This window comes from Saccopteryx bilineata, chromosome 6, assembly GCF_036850765.1.
Source record: "Saccopteryx bilineata isolate mSacBil1 chromosome 6, mSacBil1_pri_phased_curated, whole genome shotgun sequence".
Lineage (NCBI taxonomy): Eukaryota > Metazoa > Chordata > Mammalia > Chiroptera > Emballonuridae > Saccopteryx > Saccopteryx bilineata.
In genome coordinates this window covers 197,697,939-197,719,104 of record NC_089495.1, presented here as the reverse complement: position 1 = coordinate 197,719,104, position 21,166 = coordinate 197,697,939, and the positions used below count along the sequence as shown (strand labels likewise).

The following is a 21,166-nucleotide window of genomic DNA, read 5'->3' as shown; positions in this document are numbered from 1 at the left end:
GCTGGCCTGCCTTGTCTCTAGGTTAAAACATGCATTCTCAATGGGACAATATCTCCCCAAGGAGATAAAACTTGGTTCTTGGGGGTTAAAATATCTTACTTCTTTATGTATTTATATTAAGCAGACATACACACATAAACAGATTCACTATATATGTGGTATTAAAATTTTATGAGTAGAAAGGCAATAATGCTAAAAAAAAATAGTCTAAAAGGGCTCCTTAGGCAACAATAATGAAAAAAAAGTTGAGAAACACTGGGTTATGGAGGCTTCCAGTCAAGATGGCGGCACAGGTAAACGCAGTACTTTGTACCCTCTCACAACCACATCAAAATGAAAACTAAACTACAGAACCGTCATTCAGAACTGCCTGGAATCTGGCTGAATGGAAGTCCTACAACTAGAGAATTAAAGGAACCCCAAGACTGGTAGGAGGGGCAGAGACACTGAACAGGCTCATCTCACACCCAGACGTGTCAGATAAAAACTGGGAGGGATATCGTGGCTGTGGAGTCACGATGAGCAAGGGGTTCCAGACCCACACCAGGACCCCGACCCCAGGGTTCCCACGCCAGGAAGAGGAGTCCCCATAACTCCAGCCTGTAAAAACCAGCGGGGACTGAGGCTGCGTGAGACTGAGGACTGTGGGAGTCCCAGGCAGCTCTCCTTAAAGGGCATTCGCACAAACTTACTCGGAGGCCCTCTGAGCTCCAGCACTAAGGCGGCAGCGTGAAAGGACCCAGGGACATAGAGGGAGGAACCAGACTGTCAGGCATCAAGGGAAGAGCTAGGGAGCAGCTTTCTCCCAGACGAAAGTGTTGCCAGGGGCCAGTGCTCCTCTTCTGAGACACACACACCCCCAGAGCCCACAGGAGGGCGCCATAACTAACTCTCCACCAACCTGGCTCACACAGTTTGCCCCACCCAGGTGATTCTCTGAGACTCCACCCCACCCCACCCAACTTGCAGACCCACCCAAGCCATTTTCAGTGACTTTTTCATACAAAGGACTGTCCTGGTTCATGCTTTGGACTTCCTAAATCTCTCAAACAAACAGCATCTGGCCTCTGCATACACCTTGCCAAGTGGTCCCAGCCTGGCACTAGCAGCAACAAGCCTTGGTTGACAGCTTGGCCTCTCCTGGGCACCTCCAAGCCCAGCACAAGTAGCGGCCACCTGCACATTGCTCTGTAGTTTGTGCTGGGTTGTCCCAGGCAGGGCACGGGCAGTGGCTGATCTTGAACCTTCTGAGAGATCCCAAAGCCAGTGTACCTGGTGGTCAGCTTCGGGTCACACCAGATTGCAACCCTACCACCTCTACCAGTGACACTCAAGGAGCTGGCTCGGTGAGCACCAATGCCCTGCTGCTCTGTAGAGCAGCACCTCTGCTCCAGTTGCAGCGAGTCACCAAAGCTGATCAGCCTGGGCTGGGGGTCAATCCCTCCCAGTGAGGCAAACAGCAAACAAGGTTGACAACAGCAGGACAGTGCACACAGCCCACACAGGAGTGCACCCAGAGGCTCTAGCTGGCAGGCCTGCGGAGGCTGTGTTATTGGGCCCTACAAGGTAGCTATTCTACCAAGGCTTGGAGGTGTAGCAGCTCCGCCTCACACACAGAAACAAACACAGGGAAACAGCCCAAAAGCAGAGACAAAGGCACATGTCCAGGTTAAAGAACAGGAGAAATCCCCAGAAAAAGAACTAAACAGAATGGAGGCAAGCAAACTACTAGATACAGAGTTCAAAATAAAGGTTATAAGGATGCTCAAGGAACCTAGTGAGAACTTCAACAAAGAAATAATAAGCATAAAAAAGGACCAGCAAATAAGCATAATGAAGGATACACTAACTGAAATGAAGAATAATTTACAGGGAATCAACAGTAGAGTACATCAAGCTGAGAATTATATCAGCACTTTGGAATATAAGGAAGCAAAAAACACCACCCAATCAGAACAGCAAAAAGAAGAAAGAATCCAAAAAAATGAAGATAGTATAAGGAGCCTCCTGGACCACTTCAAGTGTACCAATACATCCTGGAGGTGCCGGAAGAACCAGAGAGAGAGCAAGAAATTGAAAACCTATTTGAAAAAAATGACAGAAGGCTTCCCTAATTTGGTGAAGAAAATAGACAAGCCCAGGAAACAGAGAGGCCCAAACAAGATGAACCCGAAGAGGCCCACACCAAGACCCATCACAATTAAAATGCCAAATGTTAAAGACAAGGAGAGAATCCTGAAAGCAGCAAGAGAAAAGCAGTTAGCTACCTACAGGAGAGCTCCCATAAGACTGTCAGCTGATTTCTAACAGAAGCTTTGCAGGCCAGAAGGGAGTGGCAAGGAATATTCAAAGTGATGAAAAGCCAGGATGTACAACCAAGATTACTCTAACCAGCAAAGCTGTCATTTAGAATCAAGGGACATACAAAGCGCTTCCCAGACAAGAAAAAGCTAAAGGAATTCATCACCACCAAACCAGTATTACATGAAATGTTAAAGGGTCTTCTTTAAGAAGAAAAAGAAAAAATAAGGATCAAAGTATGAAAAATAAAATGTCAATAAGCACAGAAAAAGAAGAGAAAATAAAAACCCTGGGTTAAAAGAACTCGCTTCATGAAGCCAAACTTCCAAAGACTCCATTATTTAGCCAGCAATGGTGTTGTAAGCAAAGTCTTGGGTTAACCGTGGCAGGAGGTGAGGGAGGGCAAGGCTGGTAAGGGACATGAACCTAATGTTCCTAGTCCACCATCTCATTCTCACTCCCACACAGTATTCAAACCAGTGCTCAGATTTACACGAAAAGATACCGCAGGTGGTTAGAAATGAGGGTTTGGAGCACAGAAGAGGGTGGGGATGGAAACAGATTTTTAGACTCATCAAGGGTTGAAACAACAGCAAAGAAGTCATTTGTCAAGAAAGGAGTGTAAAATGAGAGGGCTAAGAACCGAAAGAACATGACCACTGGAGAATATTTAAAGGGTTAGGGATGTCCTTAATAGTGTTTTAAAAAATTAAAACCCATGAACTATAAAAGACACGGTCATGATGAGTTGTGATCTTCAAGAAACAGCGGAAGATGACTCCTAACGCGTCAATGTTTCAGGTGACTTAGTCAACTAGGAAAATCTTTTCTCGAAGTCTCTTTAACACTATCACATTTTCTTAATTAAGCACCTGAGCGACCTGAATGGCTCTAATCCAAAAATGGGAAAGGACTCCTGTTTAGGACAAAGCCTCTCCTACCCTCAGGAAGTTGTGCACAGCAGATCTGACTTGGGTGCCAGGGGCCACTTTTAGAATTTGGCCTTCGGTCTATAAGAAGGCCAATTCCCAGCCAGTGGTGGGGACATGGAAGGAACAAGAGAGAGACAAACATCAGTTCGCTGCCCTGCCCATCCATGTATCCATTGGTTGACTTTCTGCATGTGTGATTTGGGGACCAAACCCGCAACCCCAGCGCATCGGGAGGATGCTTCAACCAGTCCAGCCAAATGGCCAGGGCAGGATTTTCTATTTACCAGTAATAACAGAAAGGAAAGAAGAAAAAAAAATGCTCTAAGCATGCAACCATGAGTACCTGAACAAAAGAAAACTGACTTTAGTCAAGACAAATATTTATTGAGAACCTATGTACAAATCTCTATGAGGAATTCAAAGTACAGAGACTGAAGCTTGTGCTCATGGGGACCACAGTTTTGCTAAAGAAGACAAACATACGGAATATTAAAAAATAATAATAATAATGGCTTGCTCCATCTTCCCTTGTCTGCACTCCCAATGTCTCAATTTAAAGATTTTAATCCAAGCCAGACTACTGCCAACAGCCTTGGAATTCATTAACCTGTCATCAGGCCTCACTAAACCACTGGTCCTCAAACCTGGGTGCGCACTGGAGTCACCTGAGGGAGTTATCAAAAACCCAATACCTGGGCCTCTCCTCCAGACAATCTGATGTTATTGTGTGCAGCCTGGGCACTGGTATTTTTTAAAACTCTCCAGAAAATTCTAATACCCAGCCAAGTTTGAGCACCACTGTTCTAAACCAACTTCTGCTGGCCAAATGTAGAATACAATCTCCTCTCCTGAGTTAAAACTTCTGATGAGTTGGCCCTGGCTGGTTAGCTCAGTCCATTAGAGAGTCATTCTGAAATGCCAAGGTTGCAGATTCCATCCCCGGTCAGGGCACATACCGGAAGTAGCCAATGAATGCACAACTAAGTGGAACAACAAATGAATGCTTTCTTTCTTTCTCTCTCTCTCTTTCTCTCTCTTCCCTCTCTTGCTCTGTCTCTCTAAAATCAATCAATAAATAATTTTTTAAAAATTAAAACACACATACACAAACTTCTGATGACTCCTCACTGTCAAAACAACTCTAAAGCCCTGACCATGACCTTGAAAGGCTGGCAGTGTCTCCCACCTGCTCTCTGCCCCATCGCCCATCACAGCTCTCCAGCTCTCTCCACCAGCACTCCCACCACCAGGAACTTGCCAGGTGCTTCCATCTGCTCACAGGATACTTCCTATACTTACAAGACTCTCCTAACTCGGACACCAATCCCAGTCTCTGATTATTAAATGCCAAATCAACTTTCAAAAAACATTTGAAAAGTTTATTCCTTTCCAAATCCTTAACAAACTCCCCTGGATAGATGGGTGCTCCCTCTTCTGGCGTTCGAACAAAACTTTGGACAGAGCTCTAATCTGACATTTACCATGATGTTTGTAGTAGCAGTTTACACTTCCTTCTCTTCTAATAAACTGTGCATTCCTCAAGGACAGGGATCAACTTCTCGGTGCCCAGTAATGGCTGAAACAAAATGAAAGTTCAACAATTATTTACTAAATAAACGGTCATCACCTAATGTGGAATAAAGGAGCAACAACATGAAAAAAGGGAAAGGCAGTTGAATATGAAATGCCAAATTATTATATAGACAAACTCTGACTCCAGAAGTGTACAGGCAAAGAGAGTGCTTCCGGCAGATATGCAGAGGGAAGATCCCACGAAGACACTGGGCTTGTTCTCAAGTCTCCAAGGAAGGAAAATATCTAGATAGGCCAAGATAGGGCAGAGAACTATGAGCTTGGATAACAGCTAAACCATGACCCCTTGCCTAGGAAAAAATCATTTAGCTGCCCTGGGTTTCCTCAAAAAAAAAAAAAAAAAAAAAAAAAAAGCCTGAAAAAAAAAACTTTAATGGGTTTATGACAGGTTTCTGCTCTAACACTACCTTTCACCTTGAGATTTCCTGCCAACCTCACCGAGTCTCCACACACCCAAATCCTGCCTATCCTTCGAAACCCTAATAAATGCCCTGTCTGACTCAAACTTTCTGACTCCCCCCTCTCCCTTTTCTGAGCTCCTTTATCATCCTTATCTTATGACACTTTTTACAGGCAACATTGTAATAGCACAATTATCTGTGTGTAAGTATATCTTATCTCCTCTTTATACTTTAAATTCTTTGAAGGCAAGTTCTAGGTCACCCACCCCCAGCCCCAGCTTCTAGCCTTCCAGAGCATAGGGCTTTGTCAAGTTTTCAGTAAACCCCGTTGAATAGAAAGTGGTATTAAACCTTTAATATCAATATTAACAGTAGAAAGATTAAGATCAATAATGACCTATCTCAACTCACTTTGGTTCTATGATACCTGGTTCTTTAAAATATCTAATACTTAAAAATAAATAAATAAAATACCCAATACTCGTATACTATGCTTATAATATGTCAGGTATATTCCAAGACTTTAAATAAATGAGCTCATTTTATCCTCAAAACAGCCATGAGATAGGTATTATTTATCTCCATTTTGCAGATGAGTAACTCAGACACAGAGAAGCTCACATAGCCAGTAAGTGGCAGAGCCAGGATTCAAACCCAGGTGGTCTGGCTGCAGAATCCACGCATTTAACCATCACCTGTAATGCTTGTGTGATTGCCAGGCAGACTCCTATTCATAAAGCCAGATGTGACCTTCTGAGAAATTTAGGAAATAATTAGAAAATATTAGACGTACAGATATTTAAGGCAAAAAAACGATCCTCATCACAGAAAAGACAGAATTTCAGAGGGCAGTAAAAGTAGATAACAGGTGACAGAAAAGAATGGGGATTTTTACAGTACAACATTGGGAAGGACAAACACTGCTAAGAGACAATCGCCCTTGGAACTAGAACTTCAGAAGCATCTGTAGGAAGGGATCAAAGAGTTAAATGTGAGCTTTGTCATGAAGTTACCATGGGCAGAGCCCACAGTGTGTATATAGTGGTGGGTACTGAGAGAGCACAGCATAGAGAACAGCAGCAAACTGTAGTACTTAAGAACGTGGGGCTCCCTGGCTGGTTGGCCCAGTGAATAGAGCGTTGGTCAGGTGTGTGGACATCCCAGGTTCGATTCCTGGTCAGGGCACACAGGAGAAGAGACTATCTGCTTCTCCACCCTTCCCAATACCCCTTCTATCCCACTTCCCTTCTTGCAGCCATTGGCTCAACTGGGTCACGCTTGGCTCTGGATACTGCCAATAGCTCAGCTGGTCTGAGCATTGGCCTCAGGCACTTAGAATAGCTCGGCTAATTCGAGCATCAGCCCTAGATGTGGGTTGCCAGGTGGATCATAGTCAGAGTGCATGTGGAAGTCTACTTCCCTTCATCTACTTAAAAAATAAATAAATAAATAAATAAATAAAATAATCAATTTTAAAGAAAAGAATGTAGGGCTCAGGCTGCTGGGTTACTAGTTCTGCATTTACAATTTAATTCCTCTGTCTCATTTCCTCACCTATAAAATGGGCTTAGTATCAGCACTTAGCTATCAGCATAACTGATAATAATCCATGTGTATTCATCAGGATGACTTGGCTATGCTGCAGTTAAAACTATTTTTAAAACTCAGTGGTTTAAAGCATTAGTTTCCTTGCTTACACTATGTAACTGTTACCGATTTCTCTCAGAAAAAAAGGCATTTGCCTAGAAGTGTTTCACTCAAATTTCAATATCCAAAGCAAGTCACATAGCCATGCTCAACTTCAAGGTAATGGACAAATGCAATCAAACAATGTACCCAGAAGAAAGAGACCCAAAGTATGGGTGAACAGCACAAATAACCACCATATCAGGAAAGAGCCTAGGACCACACCCAACATATAGTAAGCCCTCGATGATTGAGAGCTGCTATTATTATTATTATCATGATTATTGAGGGGCCTAGGAAAAACCTATTCTAATAACCCTAAGTCATAAAGCTGAAATGAATATGCAGATACGAAAAATCTAACATGCAGGTTATTTGCAATAAAGCAAAGCAAATTTATAAGCATCTCACTTATGACATAACAGAGGGGCATGCCAAAAAGTTTCTAGTAAGCAAAAAATAGTAAACAGAGTTACCAAAAGGAAAGACATGCCAAAATGTTTCTAGTAAACAAGAGCTCCCAAAATAGTACCACTCAGTCTTACTCTTTAAGACACATAAATTTTCATTGATAATTATCTTTATTTTATTTTGGAGAACATAAAAAAGATTACATAAACTTTCAAAACCTTCCCTATATTTTCCCCCAAAGTTTTTTTGTTTGTTTGTTTGTTTGTTTTGTGGCAGAGACAGAGAGTCGGACAGATAGGGACAAGACAGAAAGGGAGAAAAATGAGAAACATCAATTCTTCGTTACTGTTCCTTAGTTGTTCATTGATTGATTTCTCATATGTGCCTTGATCTAGGGGCTACAGCAGACCGAGTGACCCCTTGCTCCAGCCAGTGACCTTGGGCTCAAGCTGGTGAGCTTTGCTCAAACCAGATGAGCCCGCGCTCAAGCTGGAGACCTCGGGGTCTCAAACCTGGGTCCTCCACATCCCAGTCCGACGCTCTATCCACTGCGCCACCGCCTGGTCAGACTCCCCCAAAGTTCTTAAGAAAAATTCTTCTATGTAAGTTTTTTCCCTAACGATCAGTTAGGGAGAATCTTATTTAGTAAGATGAGAACTGAATTCTAATCCTAACTTGGCTTAGACCAGCCCTATGGCTTCAAAAAATATTCACTCAACTAGGACTCTGTGCCATCAGCCCTAGGCTGACAAAACTGGACTTCATGGTCTCTGGAGTCCCTTCCAACTCTACTCGTCTGCAATTCTAAGAAGCCAGAAAGAGGCTTTGGTTTAGAAGAACCTAGTTAAGATGCTGAATTGTGTGAAACCTGATAATGCTTATTAAATCTTGAACTAGAAATGACTGCCACAACCACAGCTATAATAATGGCAGTAACAAAGCTTCCTTCAAGAGCAAACATGGAAGAAAGTCAGGAGTACGCAGGGAGCACTGCTAGAAGGAAAGCTGAAGTTGGAGTAGGTAAGAGTGAATGGGGTTTGACTATTATGTGTAAATAAGGAGACTGGTTGGTATTAGGGTATGGCTTATGAAATCAGTCTTTTAGTAACATCTCACACCACATTCCAGTAGCAGCTCTGGGAACCAGTAACAGTGATGGATATACACTTCAAACAAGAACTTTCAAACCTTCTAAACTTGGAATCTGTCAACTATCAGATCTCAATTGCAACAGATCAGGTTTTCCAAGCCCGTAAGACCCTGAAGCAGTAATACAAATATATGATGAGAGCAATAACTTGAAACCCTTCAGAGAAAGTCAAACAAAGGAGCCTAAAGTATGTTGCAAAGCAATAAGCCCCCCAATTAGTGATATTTGTGTCATTTTCGGCTAAACAAAAGCCCCTGCCCAGACAACCTACCATGACATCTCAACCTACCATGACTTTGAGCATATAAGCCTGTTTCTACAACAGAATGAAAGGAAAAACAGTGCTGTTTATAATGAACACCAATGAAAGACAATATAGCATTAATTCATGCCATAAACAAAGCAATGGACACTACTGCATCAATAATCTTGTTATTCCTACAGCCCTATCCATGATCTTTAAGATTTAAGAAGCCTTCTGATTCTAACGTTCTATGAGAGTATAAAGCACTTGGGACCCCTTACTGCCTCTCATGCTTCAAGCGTCACTGCCTAAATGACTAATAATCTCCTGCTTGAAAATCTAAAACCTGGCCAATATATTTAATAAAATTATGATATAGTTAGAAAGATTCATTTTATTATGCCTGGACAGCATTTTAAAAAGCTAAGATTCTACTTGTGCATTCTTCATCTAGGAACTTCAAAAGCCATGTGTTCTTCTACTTGTCAATTACAAAATAATTTCCAGTACTGCAACTGATACTGAGCAATATATTAGAATCGATGTTATCCTTGATTATTAGGAGTTTAAAATCTGAAGTACAAGTAGGTGAGACTGGAGGCAGGGAAGCATATACAACCCTGAATGAGTAAAATAAATCCTTTCTTTTAACAAATCAACTTTTAAATATATTGGGGACAAAGAATAAGTCTCAATTTTTCAAGGGAGCCTTCGTGAGTATTATTAAATACAAAGACAACCCTTGTAAACTGAAAAACCATCCTCTAGATAAGCTGAAAAACCATAAATACTTTACATAGAAAAATCTCCATTAACTAGTCTAAACATATGAGAACCCTCAATAACCAGCTTTTTATATTGAGAACCGAAAAACTACAACACTGCACTTAAAAGCTGCCTGTCTTAAAACTTCATATGAAAGAAAAAAAGCTTCAGCAGTCATGCTGAAAGACATCACGCACATCAGGCACAGCTATGAAGGACCAAAAGGCCTCCCTGGAAGAGCTACCCTGTTTGCAAAAAACCTTACACGACGCAGACCTAAATTTATTTTCTGATCCTACTATTTCGTAACATCAAATCAACTTTTACATAAAATAAATAGGTAAATATAAATGGGCAAACAGTACCAGATTTTATTAAATGATGTGCTTAGTCTCATTTTAGGCTGAAAGGTAGTCTAGCCCCATATTGTATTTTCCTTTCTAAATGAATGAAAAAGTCTACCTCCCTCCCCCTAAAAAGGGCGGGGAGGGGGGCAACTAAAGGGTCTCTTTGCTGACAAATGCTAATGCCACTAGCTATATGTGGCTATTTAAATTACCTAATAGTACAGTGTGTCCATAAAGTCATGGTGCACTTCTGACTGTTCATAGGAAAGCAACAAAAGATGATAGAAATGTGAAATCTGCACCAAATAAAAGGAAAACTCTCCCAGTTTCATACCTATTCAGTGCAGTTCGATGTGGGCTCATGCACAGATTTTTTAAGGCTCCTTAGGTAGCTATCCCGTATAGCCTCTACAGCAGGGGTCCCCAAACTATGGCCTGCGGGCAGCATGCGGCCCCCTGAGGCCATTTATCCGGCCCCCGCCACACTTCCAGAAGGAGCACTTCTTTCATTGGTGGTCAGTGAGAGGAGCATAGTTCCCATTGAAATACTGGTCAGTTGTTGATTTAAATTTACTTGTTCTTTATTTTAAATATTGTATTTGTTCCCGTTTTATTTTTTACTTTAAAATAAGATATGTGCAGTGTGCATAGGAATTTGTTCATAGTTTTTTTTATAGTCCGGCCCTCCAACAGTCTGAGGGACAGTGAACTGGCCCCCTGTGTAAAAAGTTTGGGGACCTCTGCTCTACAGACTCACCACTGACTGATGGCCTACCAGAACGGGGTTTCTCCACCAAACTGCCGGTTTCCTTCAACTGCTTATCCCACCGAGTAATGTGATTCCTATGTGATGGTGCTTTGTTATAAACGCGCCGATATTCACATTGCACTTTGGTCACGGATTCGAATTTAGCGAGCCACAGAACACACTGAACTTTCCTCTGTACCGTCTACATCTCGACTGGCATGGCCATGGGCTGCTCCGCTGTATACATGGTGTTACATCATCATCTGTACGTGCGCACATGCTGCCACATCATCCTACAGAAACTGGGAGGATTTTCCTTTTATTTGGTGCAGATTTCACATTTCTATTGTCTTTTGTTGCTTTCCTGTGACCGGTCAAAAGTGCACCATGACTTTACAGACACACTGTAGTAATTAAAATTTAAAAATCTGTCCCTCACTCATCACTAGCTACCTTTTAAGGACTCAAAAACCACCAGTGACTACTAGGTCCCACATGGATACATTTCCATCACAACACAAAGTTCTGCTGGACAGCAATGATCTACAATAAAACACTTTCTCAAATTTTAATGTGTACGAAAATCATCAGGATAGATTGTTATAACACAAATTACTGAGTCCCCACCCAAGGTAGTTTATTTCAGTGAGTCTGGGGTGGGGGCCAAAAATTTCCATGTCTAACAAGCTCCAAGATAATGCTAATATTGCCAATCATCCTGAATAGTGCTCTCTATGGTAAAGGACAAGTTTTCAATTTTTCCCAATGCATCGTGAACCAATATCTTTTTTAAATTTTTTCCATTTATTGTATTTGAGAGCAAGAAGAGAGAGAAGAGTATCAACTCGCCGTCCCACTCGGTTGTTCTGCCTATATAGATGTGCCCTCACTGATTGCTTCCCGTACATGCCCTGATCCAGGATTGAACCCCCACGACCTTAGTGTGCGGAGACAACGCTTTATCCTCTAAGCCACTGGGCCATAGTCTGGATCAATACTTTCATAAAATACTAGAAAAAAAATTTAAAGACAAGGACTACTTTATAAACTTACATTATTTACTATTAGATTCAACAGACAAGTCATTTAAATAAAATGCTATAAAAGTATCTAAATGCTTCCTTTCAAGTTCTGCATCTACCTCGTCACAGACATGTCACAAATAGTCCACAGATCTGCACAGATCCACAGATTAACTTTCAGTAGCTTATTTTATTTACACTTTCACAATAATCTTTTTTGGACCTGGTCATTAATGATCTCTTTCATATTCTCTATCATTTCCTCAGTGGATTTTTACAACTCAAGGCAAAACCGTTAATTCCATTACGCAGAATATCCGAGTCCCTTCAAGCAGCACTATACAGGATTCCCTTAAAGAAGCAATCTGATCGTGACATCAGTTATAATATAATCCAATTATGTCACATGGTAAACAAGATGGCTTGATTTTTTTCATGCTAACTCATGGTTAAATGTAAGCTGCTAACATTGCAAGAGGTATTATGCTAAAATATGCAATAAACATTAAACAAAGTTTCTGTTAAATAATGTAAAATTTCTTTCAGTAAATAAAGTTTATGATCTGGACCCAGCTTACCAAACATAACCTTGCAAAAGATTTCTTAGAATACTGATGGTTTCCTTCATCCCCAAGTAAAGAGTCCAGGCACACGTCTTTACCTATGTACACTTAAGAACTACCTAATTCTCAGGTGTCTTCTCCAATTTACCTAGCAAACCAAACAGACTCTTCAACCTGTGGTCTGGCTCCACAAACAGACTTCTATGAAAACCTGCAGGGTGGCTTCAAGTTCTAGTCACTTCCTAAAGACACTACTTTTAGAATTTTCTTGTCACTCCAGAATTTTGTTTTACCAATTTGCTTGACTTTTACCTAAACAAATTATAAGGCCTAGAGAGCTTTAATATGATTCTTTTTCCTATAGTAACAAAGTGATTCACTAGAACTTGACATATAAGCGTGTCAAGTAAGATTACACACTCAACTAAACATTATTTTAAGATAAATTCCATTTAAAATGTACAATATTGCCTGACCTGTGGTGGCGCAGTGGGATAAAGCATTGACCTGGAAGTGCTGAGGTCGCCGGTTCAAAACCCTGAGCTTGCCTGGTCAAGGCACATATGGGAGTTGATGCTTCCAGATCCTCCCTCCCTTCTCTCTCTCTGTCTCTTCCTCTCCTCTCTAAAATGAATAAATAAACAAACAAACAAAAAAACAACCAAACTTAAAAAACTAATTTAAAAAATAAAAAAATAAATAAATAAAATGTACAATATTAACAGCAAATTGTGAAGTACCTCATACATAATCGAAGAATATAAAAACGGAGGGATTCTTTTAAAGTGCTCCTCTTACAATGTATAAAAGAAAACCCTTTTCCTTCTAACATATTGAATGAAGTAGTAACAGAATGAATAAGAAGTAGTTTTCAAAGCAAGAAAATGTCAGGAGCTTTTGCCATGGCCACCCCTCCTGTCCCATCTGCAGAGACAGATGGCTGAAACTGAGGCCCAGGACTTTATAAGACTGTCTTGCAGTTGCCCTCCTGCCTCCCACTCCAACCTTTACCCATCCGACTGCATGAGCAAGGGCAGGGAATAGCTTCTCAAGTACGTGTAACAAGGCAAGGGAGAATTGTGGGAGGAGCCTTGCCTGGATGCTGCGGGGGAGGGGGGGGTTTGCAGCAGTTCTTCCCCAAGCCCAAGACAAAGACAACTGATCTACCACAGGACCTGCTAAAGCAGGGGTCGGGAACCTATGGCTCGCGAGCCAGATGTGGCTCTTTTGATGGCTGCATCTGGCTCGCAGACAAATCTTTAATAAAAAAATAATGACATTAAAAATATAAAACATTCTCATGTATTACAATCCATTCATTTCCTACCGCTCATGTTCATGGTTGAGGGTGGCTGGAGCCAATCACAGCTGTCCTCCGGGACAACACCAAATTTTTATTGGATAATGCATAATGTCGTTGTTTTGGCTCTCACAGAATTACATTTTAAAATATGTGGTGTTCATGGCTCTCTCAGCCAAAAAGGTTCCCGACCTCTGTGCTAAAGGGCAAAACAAACAAAAAAAAGAGTCCAACCAAGTCAGCCTCTAGGCAAAAGATTTTTCTCAGACAAAACAACTGTTTTGGAATGACCTAAATCAATGGTCCCTTTACTGTTTTTGCAGGCCTGTGGGAAGAGATTGGGGGAGAGGAAAGGAAAGTGGGAGTCACAGATCCCTGTAAGAATCCTGAAAAGCAAGGATTTGCTTCCCATAAAAATGCACAAACAAAATTTCACAGACTATTTGGGGAAGTTCACAGACCAGTCAATGACTCCCTACAGGCTCATGAAGCCCAGGATAAAAAGTCTCAACCTTACACTGGCCAGGTGGCTCAATGGATAAAGCACTGTCACTGGTTTGATCACCAGTCAGGTCAGGGTATGTGGGAGAAGCAATCAATGACACAACTGAGTGGAGCTGCAAGCTGATGCTTCCCCTTTCTCTCTCTCTCAATGGAAAAAAAATTTTAATTAAAATATAAAGATCTCAACCTATAACAGGTATGAAATAAAGGTCAATGTTACCACAGTGGTTAGACATTCTTTTAACCTGAAGCTTGATATTTTACATAAAGAATCTTAGAATCAAAAACCATAGAGATTCCAAAAATACATATACAAAATAGTATACAAGATAATCCAAAACATATATTAAGAATTTACTAATGAAATATTATATCAGTGAATACTCTCTATAGCAGCGGTTCTCAACCTGTGGGTCGCGACCCCAGCGGGGTCGCCTAAAGCCATCGGAAAATACACAATGCATATCAGGTATTTACATTCTGAATCATAACTGTAGCAAAATTACAGTTATGAAGTAGCCACCAAAATTATTTTTTGGTTTGGGGTCACCGCAACATGAGGAACTGTATTGCAGGGTCACAGTATTAGAAAGGTTGAGAACCACTGCTCTATAGGAATCTTTAATATAGGAGCAGAAAAAAAAAAACTTCTTTTTTCGTTAGAAGCACCATGGAAATATATAGAAAAATCATTTTTTCCTTGCTAAAAATTTTAAGTCCTCTGTCATGACTATAAAGAAAAAAGGTTCATCAATTTTTTTAAATTCCTCAAAATAGGAGCTATTTATGTCATATACATTATCAAAGATTCTAAGTCTCAATAATGACAAGTGATATAAGGAATAAATGTAGAATGATATAAAGAATCACTATTACCAACTATAAAAACCAATGAATATAGGTACTATAAGCAAAAATAAATACTTTTCTCTACATTTTAATGCAAATAGATTTAGTTCAGAAATGAGAACAGGGGCGGGTATTTTAAAATAATCATTGTACTACCTTTGGGACTTTTACGGAAGTAACAGCATTTCTCATGATGGTATCAATGCATCCACAAAATGAACTACTGAAAAGAACACTTTGGCAAAGAAAAAGTGCCTGCATTCTCCCTCTGCATTTCATGGTTATTACTGTACCCAGCTACGCCTGAAAATTCTAAGCCCTAGGAAGACCATTCCTACACTAGAGACGAGGGGAGAAGGGGTGCCCTCACTATATTCCAATATGCCTCTTCCATGACAACTTCTTCAAATGAGGAATAGAAATGGATGTGTGTATGGAAGAACGCAGGCAAAGTGAGTTAGTTAACCTAGCACCTTACCACTAAAATATGACAGCACACTTCAGCTCTGGAAAAAAATCTCAAGAAAGGGTTGCTGATGAAAAGGATACTTACTTTGCAACCTGAGGATCTGGGTTCAAATTCAGACTCTAACATTTACTAACTTTATGGCCTTGAATAAATTACTTCATTTCACTGAGCTGCAGTCCAGCCTCACCACGTGGTTATGAAAACAGGAAGTTTTTCTTCTCTATCTAGCCCCAGTACCTGGCTGAGTGCTGAACACATACCAGATTTTCATTCAGTGATACTTCTTTTTGCTACCCTCATAAGTATGTTCTCTAGGGAACAGATATCTAAGCCCTCACTATTACTTTATGTATTTCAAAGAGTCTTCAATATACAGTAGTCCCTCCTTATGCATGGTTTTGCTTTCTGCAGTTCCAAGCTACCCACAGTCAATGACAGTCCAAAACATTAAATGGAAAATTTCAGAAATAAACAATTCATAAGTTTAAATTGTGCACTGTTCGGCATAGTGTAATAAAAGTCTCGCACTGCCTGACCTGTGGTGGCGCAGTGGATAAAGCATCGACCTGGAATGCTGAGGTCGCTGGTTCTGAACTCTGGGCTTGCCTGGTCAAGGCACATATGGGAGTTGATGCTTCCTGCTCCTCCCTCCCCCTTCTCTCTCTCTCTCTCCTCTCTAAAAATTAATAAAAGAAAAATTTTTTTAAAAAATAAAAATCTCGCACCATCCCACTCTGTCCCACCCGGGATATGAATCATCCCTTTGTCCAGCATCCCCACACTCCATCCGCTACCACCTGTGCTACCCACCTGTTCATCAACTTAGTAGCCTTCTGAGTTATCAGATCTACTGTCTCGGTATCGCAGTGCTTGTGTTCGAGCTACCCTTACAGTCGCCTAATACTGCCACAATGCCTACATCATTCAACTCACTTCATCTAGTCACACAGGCACTATATCATCTCCCGTCATCAAAAGGAGAGCAGATCCAGTACCCAGTACAGTAAGATATTTCCAGAGACCACATTCACATAACTTTTATTACAGTATGTTGTTATAATTGTTCTATTTTATTACTATTTTATTGTTGTTAATCCCTTGCTGTGTCAATTTTATGTTACACCAGGGGTCCCCAAAATACAGGCCCGCGGGCCACATGCGGCCCCCTGAGGCCATTTATCCAGCCCTGCCGCACTTCCGGAAGGGGCACCTCTTTCATTGGTGGTCAGTGAGAAGAGCATAGTTCCCACTGAAATACTGGTCAGTTTGTTGATTTAAATTTACTTATTCTTTATTTTAAATATTGTATTTGTTCCTGTTTTGTTTTTTTACTTTAAAATAAGATATGTGCAGTGTGCATAGGGATTTGTTCATAGTTTTTTTTATAGTCCAGCCCTCCAACGATCTGAGGGACAGTGAACTGGCCCCCTGTGTAAAAAGTTTGGGGACCCCTGTGTTACACTATCATATGTATGTATAAGGAAAAAGCATACAGTTGACTCATGAACAACCCAGACTAAAATGCACTGTTCCACTTATATGCAGATTTCTTTTCCAGAAATACTGTATATGTATTTTCTCTTACACTTTTCTTAATGACATTTTCTTTTCTCTAGCTTACTTTATTATAAGTATATAATACATGTAACATACAAATATGGGCTAATCGTACTTATGTCAGTGTTTATGCCAATGATTATAGACACTATAACCTTCATACAACATCAAGGTGGTTAACTCTTTTGCGGACCAGCACAAAACTTCTGGTGGCTGAAAACCATTGATTTATATTATCTGTAAGGCTTCCGATCAATAGTAAACTATTAGTTAAGTTTCTGGGGAGTCAAAAGTTGTGCATTTTCAACTCTGTAGGGATTCAGTGCCCCTAACCCGTGTTATTCAAGGGTCAACTGTACATAAAAGGTTTGGTACTATCGGCAGTTTCACATATCCACTGGGGGGTCTTGGAACATCCCTATGGATAAGGGGGACTTAAGGGAGGCTATCACAGTAACCAGTACAGAAGAATTCAGGCAGTCCCATGAAATTCACTCAGCCCTTCAGCTAAATTAAACTAAAGCTTTGTATGAGGCATGAAAGTATAAAGAGAACCACTAAATATTTATTAAAAGTAAAACTATTTTAAACCTTGCTATCCTGGGGAAGAAGGGAGGGAAAAAGAGAACAGTCTCCTCACTTGACTTAGGTATTGTCACTGTACTATATGCTGTCACTATCATATACCAAAGATATCTTTGCAGGTAAAAATCCTTGAATCCTAACACCTATAAAAGGGTTCAGAACATGAGTGATCCATGTGTGACTCCATTTGGTCATAACTAAAACAAAACAAACAAAAAATCAGAGGCACCTACAGTGAGATTCAAGCTTGAGGATATGAAACCCTTTTCTGTCAAGGTTTAACACCCGGAAGACAAACCATAAACCCTGCTTGAGGGCTGAGCCATATTTTCAAGAAAACCTTTGAAACTTCAATGAATCAAAGAGTTCCATGACACAGCAGCCCAAGGGCCTGTTGCTTCTGATAGGCTTCTTGTAATGTAAAGACAACAGTCACAATTGAGATCTAGTTTCTAAAGAAATGCAATTCTGCTTCAGACTTAATCTGGCATTTAAAATAGTTATAAGAAAAGAAAATCACTAAACATAAAAAACTAACTGCCAAAGTATCTTCCAGTAATACAGCAGGGTTAGTCATGGCTTCCCCATTCCCTTCCAACTGGCCTTTCAACTTCTTGGGTGGTTCGCATGAAGTACTACTATACGGAAGAGATCAAGGGGACTTTCAGCTATACTCTACTAATAATAAATTATAAAAATAATTATAAAGAGATAGATTAAAAAGTTGTGGTAAAAAGTGATCATATTGAGATTTTCAGTGCTATAACAACAAAAAAGCTAAATGTAATAAGCAAAGAGATAACCACAGTATAAAAGATGTGATTCGAGACAGACTGTGAGACCACGATGAGACACGACCAATTTCACAAAGGTCTGGATTTACTTTGCCCATGGCCAACCTACAGCAAGGACAATACCATAGTCTGGTTACTACTATAAGGGAGATTCCAAAGTTAGCAAAATGGGAAAAAATGTTATAAAGGAGAGCTTTTAATAGCCCATTAATCAAGAAAAACGTTTCAATAGTTCATCACAATTCATTTTGGAAATTGCCCTGGTCCAGAAAGAAGTCCAAAACTAATAATTTTATCACTCCACATTTTGCAAGGCCAGCAGTTACAGTCATGCATGACTTATATGAAACCACCTGTTCTGGTTGGCATAAAACATGTTACTTGAAGATTCATGCCTAATCGTTTTATCATACATGGATCTCAAACCTCCTTTCTATTGCCAGAGAGCCTCAAAGTTCACAAAAGCTAGCTCCCTGAGTTTGCCACCCTGATCTTTCAATTTGGCTTAGCAACAAAGTCTACGTTCATGCACTTAATGAGCACACATCCTCAGTGAGAAAGATAATTTACAATTAGCCTTGGGATCACAGGAAAAGTGGATTCTGTCCGGACTTTCTTAAGGACCACAAGTGTATCCCTAAAAAATATGTCAAAATTTGGGGCCTGCTAGGATGGTATTCTTCTATGATATTTGAGAAACAATAAAATCTCAGACCAACAGGGCAGATATTACGAAAATTGTAAAAATTTTAAATGTGTATTTTCTCATTCACAGATCTGATTACACCAGAGTTGGGCAGGTTTGAGGGGGTGAAGAATAATGCATACACACAGCCCCAAAGATGCCTGGAGATGCCAAGGATTCTCTAAAACCCCTGGCCAGATTACTAATGGTTCATAAACCTTAATTTGGAGCACACGGGTCTACGAGCCTACAAGTTCAAAATTGAATTATACTGCCTTATTAGATCCCACACTATCGAAACCACAGTCCCATCAGTCATAACTGGAACTAGAAATACTTTATGTACACAAATATAAGTGCCTGCTTATGTATTTTTAATTGGAGCAAATAAAACTGAAGCTGCAAACAAACTCAAATTTCAATTATCTCACTAGTGAGTGGATTTCCTAATAGCGTCTTTTTTAAAAACCAAGTCGCTGCCAACCCTCTGCATATCTGACAGGCATGTCCCTGGAAATTTGGGAGCTACAGACTCCGTTACTTCTCAACAGCAAAGGAAATAAATACCCCGAAGGGGACAGATTTCCTTTAAAAAAAAAAAAAAAAAAAAAGCTCAAACACGCAATCTAATAATGCATAAAAACTTGGCTGCGGGATTGCTAGGCACCTCCAGGGTTCCAATTTTGGGGGCGAGTGCGCGCTAGTGCGTAAGGAGGAGGCGGAGGGGTGCGCGCTCCGAGGACGCGCCGGGGCCCCCGCCCCCTCCCGAAGCAGCAGCCTGGCACCAGCCGACCCTCCTCCACCCCTGCAAACAGACGCAGGACGCCAATAGAGCAACTTCTCCGCGGGGGCGGCGGCGGAATAGCGGTCACCCCAGCCGAGTCGAGCCGAGCGCGGCGCGGCCGGGCTCGGGGGGCTGGAGGGGTCCCTCCTCGGCCCGTCCCGGGGGGTCCTCCAAACGCCCCGCCCCCGCCCGTCAGGCCTAGGGTCGGGGGCTGCCCGGACCCCCGCCCCTCCGCGCGGCCAGCAGCGGTGCACTCCCAAGGACGGCCGCCGGCCCCGAGCGCGGCCTGAGCGCGAGCGCGAGCGCGACGCGGAGGCGGCCGGCCCCTCTTCCCAGGCCTCAGGCCGCCGTCTGCCCTCCGCCAGGCCGCCCGCCGCCAGCTCCGCTCGGACCCCGGCCGGGCCTGGCCTCGGCGCCACCGCAGCCCCTCATCCCGACTCCATTCATAGGGGCACCCTAGCCCGGCCGGCGGGGCGGGGCCGGGGACCCGCGGACAAGGCCAGCCCCCCGAGGCCGGGGAGGAAAATAAAAAGTTAAGAGAAGAACTTACCTAAAATGGCTCCTGCAGCAGCCAAAATACAAACAGCTATTATTTGGTGAAGTTTAGCTCAGACACCCTGCAAGGACACCCTAACACGGCTCGGGCCCGCCTCCCTTGCCACATCATTGGGCTTCACCAGCCCAAAACATAGAGTCATTGGTCAGCCTAGCTGCCTTTCAGGTAGAAGCCCATTTCAAGCTTGCTTGCAGGGGCGAGTGATGGGCTCGCTCCATTGTGCTCATATTTGCATGGATGTGAGCGCGGCGTTGATTGGCCGGCGTTGGGACCGCCCCGCCCCCTGCCTCGCGCCCCCCGCCTTGAAGACGCCGAGGCGCGCGGCCCCGCCCCCTGGGACAGAGCGGCGGAGCCCGGGGCGGGGCTGGGGTCCTGTAGGGAGGGCCTAGGGGGTGGAGCGGGGTCCTGCACGCTGTAGACCACAGGCAGGGGGCGGGGACGTGGAGGGTGCGCGGCGGGGCGGGGGTTCAGCCGGCAGGTGGACGTCTCGCAGGTAGCGGGCAAGCGTCTGCGGGGATGGTTCCGCGACAGAGATTCCGCTGGGACTTAGGTCCCACGGACAGAATCGAGGGGAGGCGAGGATCCCTCAAGGCAAGAATAAAAGATGCGCAAAAGCCAAGCGAAGAGCCAAGGACTTCTGCTCTGTCTCCAGCCTCATCTTCTGCCACTCCGCCGGGCTCCCTGCCACTCCTGGCGCTCGACCAGCTTTTTCCCAAGGCCCTCGCACACCCCGGGAGTTTTCCAGTCCCGGAGATCCTGTAGCGCCTTGGGTATATCTCCGTGAAAGCAGGTGTCGAGCTAAGGTGTATATATTTTCAGGCCTCTCTCCCGCACCATCCTTGTAGCATCTTCAAGGACAGGGCCCAGTATATGGCAGAGATTCAACTAATTGTTTAAAATTTTTTTAATTCGTTCGTTAG

The 21,166-nt window shown here is 42.4% G+C and overlaps 1 protein-coding gene across 7 annotated transcripts in view; it reads right to left on the bottom strand.

Annotated features, from left to right (window-relative positions):
- Window positions 1-20,314, bottom strand: part of CHD6 (chromodomain helicase DNA binding protein 6) — a 176,222-nt gene extending 155,908 nt beyond the window's left edge. For 4 of the 7 annotated variants that reach the window (XM_066236943.1, XM_066236939.1, XM_066236944.1 and 1 more), the window contains exons 1-2: window positions 20,241-20,314; window positions 4,715-4,809 (exon numbers count right to left, since the gene is read on the bottom strand). The gene's annotated coding sequence lies outside the window, so the exon portion shown is untranslated. The remainder of the gene's footprint in view (window positions 1-4,714; window positions 4,810-20,240) is intronic. The other 3 variants (XM_066236940.1, XM_066236945.1, XM_066236942.1) reach the window with 3 other exon arrangements.
- Window positions 20,315-21,166: the final 852 nt, after the last annotated feature.